General features: G+C 37.7%; 1 pseudogene; it reads left to right on the forward strand.

The window, feature by feature from the left end:
* The first annotated feature begins 3363 nt into the window (after positions 1 to 3363).
* On the forward strand, positions 3364 to 4874 carry LOC141512871 (emerin-like; annotated as a pseudogene).
* The last annotated feature ends 9894 nt before the right edge of the window (positions 4875 to 14768 follow it).

Here is a 14768-nt window from a genome sequence, read left to right on the forward strand (position 1 = left end):
ATCTTTTAAGATTACAATTGTTTCCTGTTACAATTATAATTCTCTACTTCTAGTCAATTTACATCTCAAGTGTCAATTTACACCACCACCCAAATTCTTTCTGTTACATTCAAATTCTCTTCATTTTCCCTTGCATCATTCCCCCTCAAATTATTTTAGGACCAGATTCTTCTAGGCCTTTCAGAGTCTATTTGGAGATGAATGTATTACAATGAAGGCTTCATTGAGGCAGGGTCCAGGGAATGATTGGCTGGCACAGCTGGTTGGCATCCTGCAGAGGCTGATCTTAGAGCTTATACAGCTAAGAGAAAGAAAAACTCAAGGGAAAAATGTTGAGCAACCAAAACCCAGAGATTTTGTAACAGAAAAAGCTATTTAACAGAGGTCTAATAATTTAGGAAAAAAATTAGGCCTGTAAGGGGCAAGAATTATACTTTATGATCCTAAGCCAGTATCAAAATATCTTTTATAAGAACATGGGTTCCAATATAACAGATTGATGGATGCCACATAAGTTGTAAACAAAAGCTCAAAAATAGTATAAACAAATGTACTGAAAATGCCTTTTAAAAGCTGCACACATCCAAAAAGTAATTTGCAACAAAATTTTCTATTTTTGCTTTGGTCATGTTTAGAATGAACAAGAATTCTAGTTGAAGAATGGATCTCTCCTTTAAAGCTAATAGGCAATATCCTGATCCACTGGCTCACTCTCATACTTAATTATGATACACCTGGAATAATCATGGCAATTTGCTATTACAGAGGAGAGGGACACCTGGATGTGTTCCCTTATACAGACAATATTTTTTCAGTGGGTCAGGTGAGGGAACTTTAAAAAGAATTCTACCCTAGTTGAGGCTAGGGCCATTCTTTCAAAGGTCACTTACTCCATCTGAACAAACCCCATAGAGCTAAATGGTTTCATTGGCATATTGTCTTTCTATTTTATCATACCTGATGTCAGGGAGATCAATCTATTGTAATGTAGCAATTACCTATAACCAGAGATTCAGATGGCTTGAGCACTAAGGAGAACCAAGAGTGTGTCAGGTTGTAATTTGATATAAAAGATCCAGGGTAAAAAAAATCATAATTCAATTATTTCTCATGTAACTAAGGACAGTGCTGTAAATGAAATGCAATAAACAGATCTTGAGATGTGGAAACAATAATCATAATTGATATATATATATATATATATATATATATATATAATTTTTTAACAAAATCAACTTTTTGCAATGAACCCATTTAGTTATTAACTATATTTAAAATAACCAAACAGTTCTTTCTGGCTAGGAGGTTGCCCATCATCTCCATACTTCTCACATTACAATTGACTAGAGATTGCCACAGAGAAATCTCAAATCATCATCATTATTTTTATCTTCCTCATGTTACATGGGTCCTTTTCCCTCAAAGCAAATCATCACAGTTTAGTTCCAGTTTAAATATATAGCCAGAAACTTCTATATATACCAAACTACTAGTCATCTTCAGAATACAAATTATTACTTTCAGAATTCTGTAAAACCATTAGAACATCTTATGTAACTTTAAATTTCTAACATGTGTTATTGATTCCAATGCAATAAAAACAATAGTAAAAACAAACCAGGCATTGAAGCCAATTAACATGAGTTATTAAATTTTATAAAATAATATTTCTATTATATTATGCATGAATCCAGATTTATTCCACAAGGGGGTCATAATTTGTGACATTTTCCTTACCACCCCTTCAAAACAAACACATGTTAATTCCAGGCTTTAATATTACAATATTCAAATAACTTACATATTCACAAGAGAACCAAACACTGTTAATATAATTTCTTTGAAGTTAAAAAAGAATATCACATAACTGATAAATAAATACATATATATATATATAAAATATATTCCCTTCCATACACATATGATAGATGATGAGACAAAGATTACAAACTTTCTTCCTTAAACAAAAGACCTTGTGAGATTGTTGACAGTTATCAATATTGATTTAACATCAAAACAAAATCAGATTACAAAATTTAATACTATATCTCTTCCCCAAAAAGAAATCAGTATGATTCAATATTCCCAAATTCTTTGGCATATAATTTATCCCAATTATATTTTCCTTCTTAAAAACACACACAAATTTTCAAGACTTGTTATCAAACTTAGGTGACTAAATTAACCTCAGATAGTTTCTTTTTTTCTTTAAACACAAGGTGGTGACCTTTTCCTATCAAACGCCTTCCCTCCCTCTTTTCACAGCTTCTTGAGGGCAGGGAGTCTATTCCCATTAACCTAAGTCAAATACAACCTTCAGTCAATATTAGGTTAACAAAAACTTAGCTCACACCTGAAATCATGTCAAAGTTTGCCACTTACATACTTTCAAATGGTATAAGCCAATAGGCTCAGATCCCAACTTCAATAATTAATTTTAAATCAAATCTTTTTAAACAATTAAATTTAAAACCCAAACTAAAAGGAGTTAACATTTAACCCAGGTAACTGTAACTATTTCAGATATGAATTACCCACACAGACAGACACAGGAGTTTAGACACAGACACAATTCTTTTGTATCACATTGACCAAGCTGAGACTGATACCCCTGGCCAGTACCAGATCTCAGAATATAGAAACATTTTCCCACCTCTCCAGGCCAGTAGAGATGTGAAAACATCCCATTGATGTTTAAATACACATGTGCACACACATACACACATATATTTATATTATATTTTTTGAATGTACCAATTAAGACCAGTCAAAAAAATAACTTTAAGAATCAATCAGAATTTCTTGAGGAACCTCTTATATATTCATTAAGATTTTGAAGTAGCTAACCAATAGTTTAAATTGAATGCATTCTTATGTAACTTTATAAAGTTCAAATCCAGTTACTCTATTACAGAAATATTAATTATTAGCACAGGTTTAATTTAAAGATGAAATCTGAATTTCCTAGTCCCAGAAAAAGTCTTCCCCCTTTTTCCCTAACTAATTAACAACCAATCTGCCCTTTTCTCCTTGCCCCTCCCAAGCATGGGGCTTTCTCAGCCCAGCTAAATGGGGCTTGGAATTAATAAACATCTGTAGCCCAAGAAAAATGTAGTCATTGCCCAATCCTTGCCTCCTCCCCAAACCAGGAAGAAGGCATGGGGGTCCCTTGTTTTCTAAAACACCCTTCCTGCAGCGAAGCATGCATTCCACCTGCGATACAGGTTTGAGTTTCGAGTTCTTAAATTGAATATTTCGACTTCCTGTGGCCCAGGCTCGCGCCCGCCGTCGCCCCATCCCTCTCGCCGTGCCATCATTGGGGCTCGTGGGGCTGAGGTGCCCTCGCGGAGCTGGGCCCCGACCCCCAGCGGCCGAGCGCCCCCCACCCCGCCTCCGGCCTCCGTTCGTGTCCCGGGCTGTGGCGCCCCCCAGGCCCCCCATGGAGGACTACCGCCGCCTCTCCGACCAGGAGCTGATCGGGATGCTCAGACTCTACAACATCCCCCACGGGCCCGTCGTGGGTACCACCCGCAAACTCAATGAGAAGAAAATCTACAAATACAAAAGCCAGAGAACCAAGCTGAACCCCGGGCCTAGCTGCTCTTCAGACCAGTATACAGGAGCCGTCGAAGCTGAAGCTCCAACAGAAAAGGAGAAAGAGGACAACTATGACAATTACTACGAAGAGAGTTATTCAACCACCAAGACGTATGGGGACGCCGATACTACTACCATGCCAGTAGCCATGGCCAGGACCAGCTTCCAGGAGCCCCTATCCAGGACAAACTACAGCAGTGACGGTGCCAGGACATCCACCTACCACCGGCGCCCCTGGATAAGAGAGAATATCATCTACCCCTCAGAGCAGGAGGAGAACGTGGCCAGTGACCAGGCCTACTTCCACCGGGACCACAAGACCTACCAAAGTCTTTCTCGCTATGGAGCCATCGTGACTTGGTCTTCTCTTCCAGCCCAGTTGTTTCTTCTACTTTTTCCGCTTCTACCCCAGTTCCCTTGACCACCTCAAGCTTCAGTTGGCATTCCCTCCCTCCCAAGGTGGCAGCCCGCCAGGCCATTAGACCCGAGCAAAGTGCTAGGGCTGATCTCAGGAAGAATGACAGAATGGTGCCTCTTTGGATCCAGTTCCTTCTCTTCATTGGGTTTGCTCTATTTCTGGCCTTCTTCTAGTATTTCATGCAGGCCGATAATGACAACCCCTTCCATTTCCAGCAGTGAGGGGCACTTCTGGGCCCTGGGTGGAGGAGGCAGAATCCTACCCCCCCCATTTTGACCTTCTCTGCCTCTCACCCTTGTTTTCTAGCCTCTCTTCTGGGATGAATTGGGCAGGGGGTGCAGGGATATCTTCCTATTTTTGTTTGCTAGAGGTCCAGGGGAGAGCACCTCTGTGGCCCAGTTAGTTTTTCCAGGTTCTACCTATAGTGCCTTGTTGTTTGGCTGCATTATAAGCCTTTTATTGGGTTGGTTGTTTAATTAAATGTTTCTAGAAAAAGAATTGCCCTCCCCACCCCACCACCATCATCTTTGGGCAGACATGTGGGGGCAGGGGGGGGAGTTTCTATGAACACTGTCCTTGAACAAAACAGTGCTCCAGCCCCTAGCCTAGCTTTCTGAGATTTCCCCGGGAACTCACTCTTGAGATCAGGGGGATTGGGGTCCAAATACCATCGTGTTCTGGAGGACCTCGCTTCTTGACACCTCTCTTAGCGTCTTAACTACTCCATGTCACCTGATATGCCGTCTGCTGTTCCAATGATGCCATTGTTCCACCGGCATCCCTGCCTTCCAGCTGAGGGCAAGGCCACTGACCCTCCCCTTGGACCTCAGACTTGCTGGAGAAGTGAGACTGAAACCACAGTGCCAACTATCTTGCCTTTGAATTTATTCTCATATCCTTCATGAATAAAAGGATTTGTTTATTTAAAAAAAAAAAGGAATATTTCCCTTCTCCCTCCCCTCTCCCTCTGCAGAGGGTGGGGGCAGCAGAGAATGAGAGAAAGCATTTCAAAGAGAAAGGGAGTACCACCCAAGGATAATTTCCAGGAGCTCAGATGTTTTGCTTTTGTCAAGTCTAATTCCTTCCAAGGAGCAAGCACACAGCTGTGGGAGGAGTATTGGTACTGGATTCCCCCCATATTTTAATTCTCTGTCAGTTCATATAGATAGGCAAACATGTCAGTTGGACATATGCTGAACAACCTTCTTTAACAACCCTCACTCACAGTGGGGTATAAAGCAAACACACCTCAGAACTGCCATTCCTCTGGTCAAACTGAACAGGGCAGGTCAACACTAGGGCTGCTGTCAAACAGCACATTGGGTTCAGCTTTGCTGACAACCCACAAACTCAACCTTTTTCCATTTTCCAGGAAAATGTAAAAATAGAAGGAGGGCTAGAGGTCCATTAATTTTCCTACTTTCCTAAAAATATGGGATCAAAAAAAAGGGGGGGGGTTGTTGCTTCTCACCTTTGGAGCTCGATCCAATTTCCCAGTCTGGACAGAAAGAATCCCTTCATTGGTTAGCAAAATGTAGCCACTGGCTACTTGGGTTCAGTTCTGCCTATGAGGAATCATCATTCAGACTCGAAAAAGCAAGGGTGGAAATAAAACAAAAATTTATTAAAAAGGTTACAGGACATAGGAGGGACTAGGACTGGGGGGAGAGAGAGAGAGAGAGATGAACAGCCAAGTAGCCTTGGCTGGGTCATGGTCAGAGAAGACTGATCCAGCCCTGAACCAGGGTCAAACCCAGGTTTTTATGTCTTGCCTCTCATCCACAGGGCAAAAGGTAAACTCCCTTCCCCTATACTGGACCCAGAATTAGGTAGAGGGCAAAGCCCAAGAAGATCAGAATACAAATTTTACATCAAATAATGAATCAATGGTACATTAAGAATGGGGGGGGGTCTCCACTCCAAACAGCTTTTAAGATGACAGTTGTTTCTCTTACAATTATAATTCTCTACTTCCAAGTCCATTTACATCTCCACCCAAATTCTTTCTGTTACTTTCAAATTCTTTTCATCTTCCCCTGCATCTGTATCACCTGTTCTAAGAAACAGAACCTGAGTCCAGTAGTGACTGAGTGTAGCATAGTTCCTGCTTCATAGTAGATGCTTAATAAATATTTATGAATTATTAAAGGAAAAATTATCTTTCATCAACGTTCTCAGCTTTCCCTAGACCTCTCCTTTTGTTAATCATCTCCCCTTGTGCTGTGGTTATTCTTTGTGTTATGATTTTCTTCTCTCACTACATTGTTGCCACTTGGGTCAGAGGGATGCTCTTGGGGGCAAAAAGATCCAAGTCCCACTTCTATCCCAGATATTTAATGACCACACGACCCCAAATGAGCCCTTTAATATTAGCCAGTATTTAGGAAGTTTTTGAAAAGTGTTTTATATATCTTATCTCATCTGATCACAGCTACACTTGGAGGAGGCTTACTACTACCATGAAAACTGAAGCAAGACCATGGCTAAGTGACTTGCCTGAGGTCACACACCTAATAATGTCTGCGGAGAATTTTGAACTCAGGTCTTTTGGACTCCACATCCTACATTATATTCACTGCACCACCAAGCTGCCCATTGACCTCTCTGTGCCTCAGTTTCCTAATCTATAAAATGAAAGGGGGGGACTCAAACTCTAAGATCCCTTTTAATTCTAAAACCATGACTAATTCATCATAGCATTCTCATTACCTAAAATAATGTTTTGTGCTCAGTTGAGACATTCTTAATGTGGCAGGAGGCAGACTGATCCTGCAATTGATATCAGAGAATCAGAGTTGAATGCTACTTTAGATGCCTCCTAACTCTAAAATGAACTAATAAGGACCAGCACCAGAATTTGATCCCAGACTATCCAAATTCAAATCCAGCACTCCTCTTACTTTATTGCTCTGTGTCTTAAGAAAGATCTAGGTTTGAATCTCACCTCAAACCTTTCCTAGCTGTGTGCCTTTAGACAAGTCTTGTAGCCCTTCTGACACTCAGTTTCTTCATCAATAATATCTACAGTCCCTACCACACAGGGCTATTTTGATCTTTAAATAAGCTAATGTATTTAAAGTTCTTTGCAAACCTCAAAGTCATGGAAATATCTGGTATTAATAGACACATTGCAAATGTCTTGAATTGAACTGAGAAGAATTGTCCTGTGTGGTGCTGGGCTTGATTTTCTATACTGTTGAGGGTAGGAAATCCATTAATGGATTGTCTTTTGGGGCAGCTAGGGAGTGCAATGGATAGAGTCCTGGACTGGAGTCAGGAAAAATTGAAGTCAAATACAACCTCAGACACTTACTAGTTGGGTGACCCTAGAAAGTCACTCAAACTTGTTTGCCTCATTTTAGCCATTTGTAAAATGAACTGGAGAAGGAAATAGCAAACCACACCAGTATCTTTGTCAATTAATACCACATGGGGTTAAGATGAGTTGGAAACAAGTGAAAAAACTCCTGGTCAACAAAAAGAGGTGACAGTGGATGGAACACTGACCATGGAACGAAGGAGACCTGGGTTTCATCTCCTCAGATATTAACTAATCATGTGTTACAGGGTGAGAGACTTAACCATTCTCAGACTCAGTTTCCTCCTCTATAAAAGGGAAGTAATCCTAGCACCTACTTCCTAGGGTGGCTGTGAGAATGAAATGACATCACAGAGATAAAACACTTTCCAAATCTCAAAGCACTACATAAATTCTGACTTTCAATTTTATAATTGGTGTCTTCAAGTAGTACAAATGTCTGATGACAAAATTTATCTTATAGTCTGATGATTTAATTGTAAATATAAGGAGACTCCAATATATCGGAGGTATGGGGTATGAGGGTAAAGTGCCTAGCAATTGTCTCTGGGACAAAGTAAGGGTCTTCCACAGATTTCCTTAATTAATTCTTCTTTTTCCCTGAAGATCCTCTTTTCACCAATTCACCACCCCCAAATCTAAGGCTGGATTTTCCTCCCATAGCCACCTACTTGACATGTTTTTCTCACTTCCCCAGTTGTGGCCAAATAGTAACTTCCTCTCAGCAACATACTCTGATCACCTATTTTTTATTAATACAATATTATTTGTTTCCAAGAAATTCCCAGCTCCTAGGCAGTCTCTCTAGTGTGGAAGGTGAATGGGATTAAACAAAAAAACAAGCCTGGGTTTGGAAGAAAAGAGTTTTTCATGCCCAGATATTGGCTTATAGAGTAAGGAAGAGTGGGAGGTATGTTCAAGAAATTAAATTCCTTCTTTGTATATCAAAGGTTAAGGAGAAAGTTGGGGCTTTTCCTTTGAATTCCTTCCCTCTCTCACTGACCTTTTCTTTCACCCTTCCAGTCTCTATCACACATGAACAATAAGATGTCATCCCCAAATCAACATAGAAATTTTTTGCCTCATATGGTCCGATCTGATCTGAGCACGATAAATGTGACTTTTAAGCCTTTAATATGAGAACAATCCTCTCTGAACGTTATGACCATATGATTCAGCTGTTTATCAAACATCTACTATGCTTCCAATATGAAGCTAAAGGGAACATCTGGAAAGAAAGGCCTCACCTTGAATCTATCACCAATCAATCACTAAGCAGTTATGAAGACATAAATATGTACCAGATAATGTACTATAAGTCAGACATATATGTAAAAAGGAAAACATTGATTTGTAAGCTGGCCCATAGCCAGATTCTTGCCAGGAACATATAGCCAGTGGATCACAAAGCACTGGGGTCTTCTTAGTACCCAAACCAGCTCTCTAACAAGGAGAGGTATCAGACACAGTCTTTGGGCATTTAATCGTACCTACTTAGAACCATATCACTCATTGGGCCATTTGTAGACCTAACTCCTGGGTCACTTTTGTCTTTGTTGTTATTTAAACATCTCTATCCAAGTCAAGTCAAGTGAAATCAGCAAGTCCATCATGAGGTAGGCACAGACAAATATAAAAAAAACTCAGAATTGATCTCATTTCTTCAGAAATCCTGCCTGGGTCTCACTTTGCATTTTGTGAAGTGCCAATGTGTCAATGGTAATGTGTCAATGTGAAAAAATGTCAATCACCTTGCTCCAAGGGCTGTTTTTTCACCCTTCAGTGCTCACATTCTTCTATCTCATACTTTATTTTGCTCCCTCTTCTGGTAGGAAATGGAGAACTCATCCAGACTCATCCCCCTATCTTGTGGAGCAAAAGTAATTCTTCCCCACATAGTAATGGACAATTTCCTTGCACTTTTACCTATTCAGGGATCAAGTCCTCCTATGACAAAGTGAATCCTGACTGGTACATATCAAGAGAGGGGATGGACCTCAAAGGGTCATTGTTAGGTGGGAGCTTTCAAAGTCATCTGTTCAATTGCCTCATTTATGTATTAGGAAACTGAGGTCCAAAAAGTTGCTGTGACTTTGGAGTTAATAGTTACGCAAGTGATTGAGCTGGGCTTTGAATTCAAATTCCTCTTCACTCCAAACTGGACAATACTTCAGAAGTCTGATTACAGAGTAATAAACAAGCACAAGTCCTTCCTACAAAGCCCAACAAATCTTCATTCAATCTCTCCTTAAACATATATAATTATAGGAATATCAACCCATTTTCTTATCATATTATGGTGTCAACTCATTCCCATTATGGACAATACCTTTAGAAAGGCCTTCCCCCCCCCCCCATATCATTTTTAAATCTGCCTCTCAGCAAGTCCCATCCATTGGTCCTAGTTCTGCCCTCTGAGACTGTGAATAAGGCCAATACTAATCCCTCCCACATTGTAGCACTTCAAATCTTTGAAATTCACTATTATACCCCAGTTGCTTCCTAAGTCCTCTCTTCAATAGGATAATTATAGTTATTTCATTTCATTTCAAATTGCATGAATCTGAGACTTTTTAAAATTTTAATTACCCCTCCTTTCCCAACCCTGCCCTGGGATAATAGCAATCAGATAGAGGCTATACATGTACTATTATATAAGGCATGTCCATATTAGTCATTTTCTATAAGAAGACTCAAAAAAAAAAAAAAGAAAATCTGAAAGAAAGTCAAAAATAGCATGCTTCAGTCTGAATTCAAATAATATCAGTTCTGTCTCTGGAGGTGCTTCATAATTAATCTTTTGGGATTTTCTTGAATCATTATGTGGCTGAGTTTAGCTGTCATTCACAGTTTTCATCAAGCAATATTGCTATTATTGTATATAACCTTCTCCTGGTTCTGCTCACTTCACTATGCATCAGTTCATGTAAGTCATTCCATGTTTTTAATGTTCCATTACAATCATATGCCACAGTTTGTTTGGTATTCCTAAATTAATGAGCATCCCCTCAATTTCCAATTCTTAGTCACCCCCAAAAAACTGCTATAAATAATTTTGTACAAATGGGTCCTTTTCCCCTTTTTTTTAGGTTATTTTTTTAGGCAAGGCTATGGGGTTCAATGACTTGCCCAAGGTCACACAGCTAGGTAATTATTAAGTGTCTGAGTCCAAATTTGAACTCAGGTCCTTCTGACTCCAGGGCTGGAGCTCTAACCATTTCACCACCTAGCTTCCCCTGGTCCTTTTCCCTTTAAAGGAGGACAGCAGTTCTCTGGGATAAAGTAGTGGCATTGCTGAATCAAATTATATATAGTTTTATAGCACTTTGGACATAGTTCCAAATTGTTTTCTAAAATGGTTGGATCAGTTCACAACTCCACCAACAATGCACTAGTTTTCCTCCATTCCTTCCAACATTTATCATTTTTCTTTTCTATTAGTCAATCTGATAAGTGCCAGGCAATACCCCAGAGTTGCCTTAAATTGCATCTTTCTAATCAATGGTTGGAACATTTTTCAAATGACCATATATACTTTTGATTTCTTTGTCTAAAAACTTCCTTTTCATATCATTTAACCATGTATCAATTGGGGAATGACTTGAGTTTTTATAAGTTTCACTCAGTTCGCTATATATTTGAGAAAGGACAACTTATCAGAGATATTTGTTGCAAAAACCACTTTTTGCTTTCCTTATAATTTTGATTGCATTGGGTTTGTTTTTGTAAACTATCTAAATTTTATACTATCAAAAATCCTCAGTTTTACATTTTGCAATACCCTCTCATCATCTTGGGTTCTCAAGTCTTCCCTTAACAATAAATCTGACAGATAAAATATTATATTCTCCTAAATTATTTATTCTATCACACTGTGGGGTATAAATAATGTACACATTTTGACTTCATTTTGGTAAACAGTGTGAGGTGTTGTTCATACTGTTTTATGGTTTTTCCAGAAGTTTTTATCAAATTTTGAATTTTTTGTTCCAAAAGCTGGATCTTTGAATTTATCATATACTAGGGTGCTATATTTATTTACTATAATATAATTTGTTCCCGATCTGTTCCACTGATCCACCACTCCATTTCTTAGCCAGTACCAGAAGGTTGTAATAATTGTTGTTTCATAATTTGAGATCTGGTATGACTAGACCACCTTCTTTTGCATTTTTTATTGATTCTATTTATCTTTATTTTTTCTAGTTCTATAAAATAATTTTTATTAGTTTAATTGATATGGAACTGGATAGATTTATGTAGAATTATCATTTTTATTGCAATGGTTCGGCCTACTCATGAGCAATCAATATTTTTCCAGTTATTTAGATTTAACTTTGGGTGTGAAAAGTGTTCTATAGAAATTATACTTATTGTTCTTAGGTTTGTCTTGGCAGACTTTTTTATTTTATATTGTCTACAGTTATTTTGAATGGAATTTCCCCTCTATCTCTTGCTGCTGGACTTCATTGGTAATATGTAGATAGGCTGACTAATAATGTGTTTGTTTTGTTTCCTGCAATTTTGTGACAGTTATAGATAATTTCAAATAGTATTTTAGTTGATTGTTATCTCCTAAATATAACATCATTATTATATGCAAAGGGTAATAGTTTTCTTTCTTCTATTCTAATTCCTTTAAGTTCTCTTTCTTCTCTCATTGCTATAGCCAACATTTCTAGTGCAATGTGAAATATTAGAGGTAATAATGGGCATCCTTGCTTTGCCCCTGATTATAGTGGAAAGACCTATATATTATCCTTATTAGAAATAATACTTGCTGATGGAATTACATAAATATTCCTTAGCATTTTAAGGTAAGCTCCATTTATTCCTATGCTTTTTAGTATTTTTAATAGGAATGGCTGCTGGATTCTGTCAAAGCTTTTTTTCTGCATCTCTTGAGATAATCATATGATTTCTGTTGGTTTTATTATTGATATAGTCAACTATATTGATAGTTTTTCTCAAATTGGACCAGTCCTGCATCTGTGGTATAAATCCCAACTGATTATACTATATTGTGCTGGTGATAAATTTCTCTGTAATCTTTTGCTTAATACTTTATTTAAAATCTTTTTTTTATAGAGAAATTGATCTATAAATTTTTGTTTTGGTTTTTCCTCGTGTACAAATCAGAACCATGTATTGTTTATGTAGAATTGAGATTTTTTTTTAAATATTCAGTAGAATTAATTTTTATTATATCCTGCAACCTACCTGGTCCTAGGTATGTTTTTCTTAGGAAGTTCGTGCGTGGGTTATTCAATTTCTTGTTTTATTTCTTCTGTTAATTTAAGTAATTTATATTTTTATGGATATTCATCCACTTCATATATATTTTCAAAGTTATTGGCATATAATTGGGCAAAAATAGGAACTAATTATTGTCATTTTCCTTCTCTTTGGTGGTGAATGCACTCATTTCATTTTTGATACTAATAATGCGGTGTTATAAATGGCTCGAGAATATTTAATCCAGAGTGATGAAAATGTTTTTTATTAAGCTATTTCAACAAAATCGCACAGCTCTTTCATGGTAGGAGAGTCAGGGAAATCCCAAAATACATGCTCTTTCATGCAGTTTGAAAGGCTTTGTTCCTGACCCTTCATGCCAATCAGACTGGGGTTACAAATCTAATTGATGCATTGTTTCCTATGCATTGCCCCATCCTGCTCATTATACTATTAAGCAAGAACAGCTAGATCTCCTTGAGCATGTGCAAAGGTCAAGTGAGTACTGGTTCTAGCATGGGAAAGCTGAAATCTCCCACTAGTTTATTATTTCTTTTCCCCTGTACTCCTTTAACATTTCCTTCAAAAATTTATATGCTATACCATCTGGTGCATATCTTTAGTTCTGATATGACTTCATTATCTATGGCACCCTTCAACAAGATAGTTTCCTTCCTGATCTCTTAGAGATAATTTTTTATTTTTGTTTTGTCTGAGATCATGATTGCTGCCCTTGCTTTCCTTGTTTCAGCTTATGTGTATGCTTCATTTATATTTCTTGCAAAAATATATTGTAGGATTCTGAGATTTTTTTTTTATCCATTCCACTTTGTTTCCATTTTATGGGTAAGTTCATCCCATTTACATTTATAGTTATGTTAACCAACTCTGTGTTTCCTTCCATGCTATTTTCCCCTTGTTTATGCCCCCCCTTAGCCCCTATGCTTTGTCTTCTCAAAAATGCTTTGTCTTCTCACAAATGTTTTACTTCTCATCTGTACCTTTCCCCTCTCCCTTCAATTATCCCTGTTCCTTTTACTTCCTTATAAAGCAAATATAGATTTCTGTCTCCAACTAAGTATGTATGCTGTTCTCCATTTTAATGAGAATAATGTTTAAGATTTGTCTGCTACTCCACCCATCTTTCTCTCCATTATAAAAGTTTTTTCAATGCTTTATTTATATGGCATAATCTATCCCATTCAATCTCCCTCTTCCTTTTCCATTACAATTTCCTTTTTTACCCTTTTATTTTTTGGGGGGGTATTTTCCCATCAAAATGACCTTATGACCTTATATTTATAATATATATATATATATATATATATATATATATATGCTCCTTCTAGTTACTCTTATAGTAAGAAATACAAACAATTAAGCCTTATTTATTTTCTTATGTTTTCTCTTTCTTGTTTCTTTTTTTTTTTAGGTTTTTGCAAGGCAAATGGGGTTAACTGGCTTGCCCAAGGCCACACAGCTAGGTAATTATTAAGTGTCTGAGACTGGATTTGAACCCAGGTACTCCTGACTCCAGGGAGGGTGCTTTATCCACTGTGCCACCTAGCTGCCCCCCACTTGTATCTTTTTTAACCTTTTTATGTTTCCCTTGAATCTTTTATTTGGAGATCAAATTGTTTTTATTCAGCTCTGATCTTTCAATTAGGAATGCTTGAAAGTCCTCTATTTCATGAGATGAGTATTTTTGCCCCCCAAAATTATATCCATTTTGCTGCACAGTGATTCCTGATTGTAATCCTAGCTACTTTAGTGTCTACTATATCATGCTCTAAGCCCTCTGGTACGTTAATGTAGAAACTGCCAAATTTTTTGTAATTCTGACTGTAGGTCCATGATGTTTGAATTGGTTCTTTTTAACTGTTTGCATTATTCTCTCCTTGAACTTGGCTATGATGTTCCTGGAAGTTTCAATTTTGACATCTATTTCAGGTATTGATCAGTGGATTTTTCCAATTACTATTTTGCCTTCATCTGAGGTATAAGGAGAGTTTTCTTTGATAATTTCTTAAAAGCTGTTGTTCCGGTTTCTTTTTATTGATTCAGGGGAAGATGAAGAGAACTTGAATGTAACAGAAAGAATTTGGGTGGAGATGTAAATTGACTTGAAGTAGAGAATTATGAGTGTAACAGAAATAATTGTAACTTTGGGTGGAGACCCTCCCCATTCTTAAAGCACCA

The sequence above is a fragment of the Macrotis lagotis genome, chromosome 1 (genome assembly GCF_037893015.1).
Source record: "Macrotis lagotis isolate mMagLag1 chromosome 1, bilby.v1.9.chrom.fasta, whole genome shotgun sequence".
Lineage (NCBI taxonomy): Eukaryota > Metazoa > Chordata > Mammalia > Peramelemorphia > Peramelidae > Macrotis > Macrotis lagotis.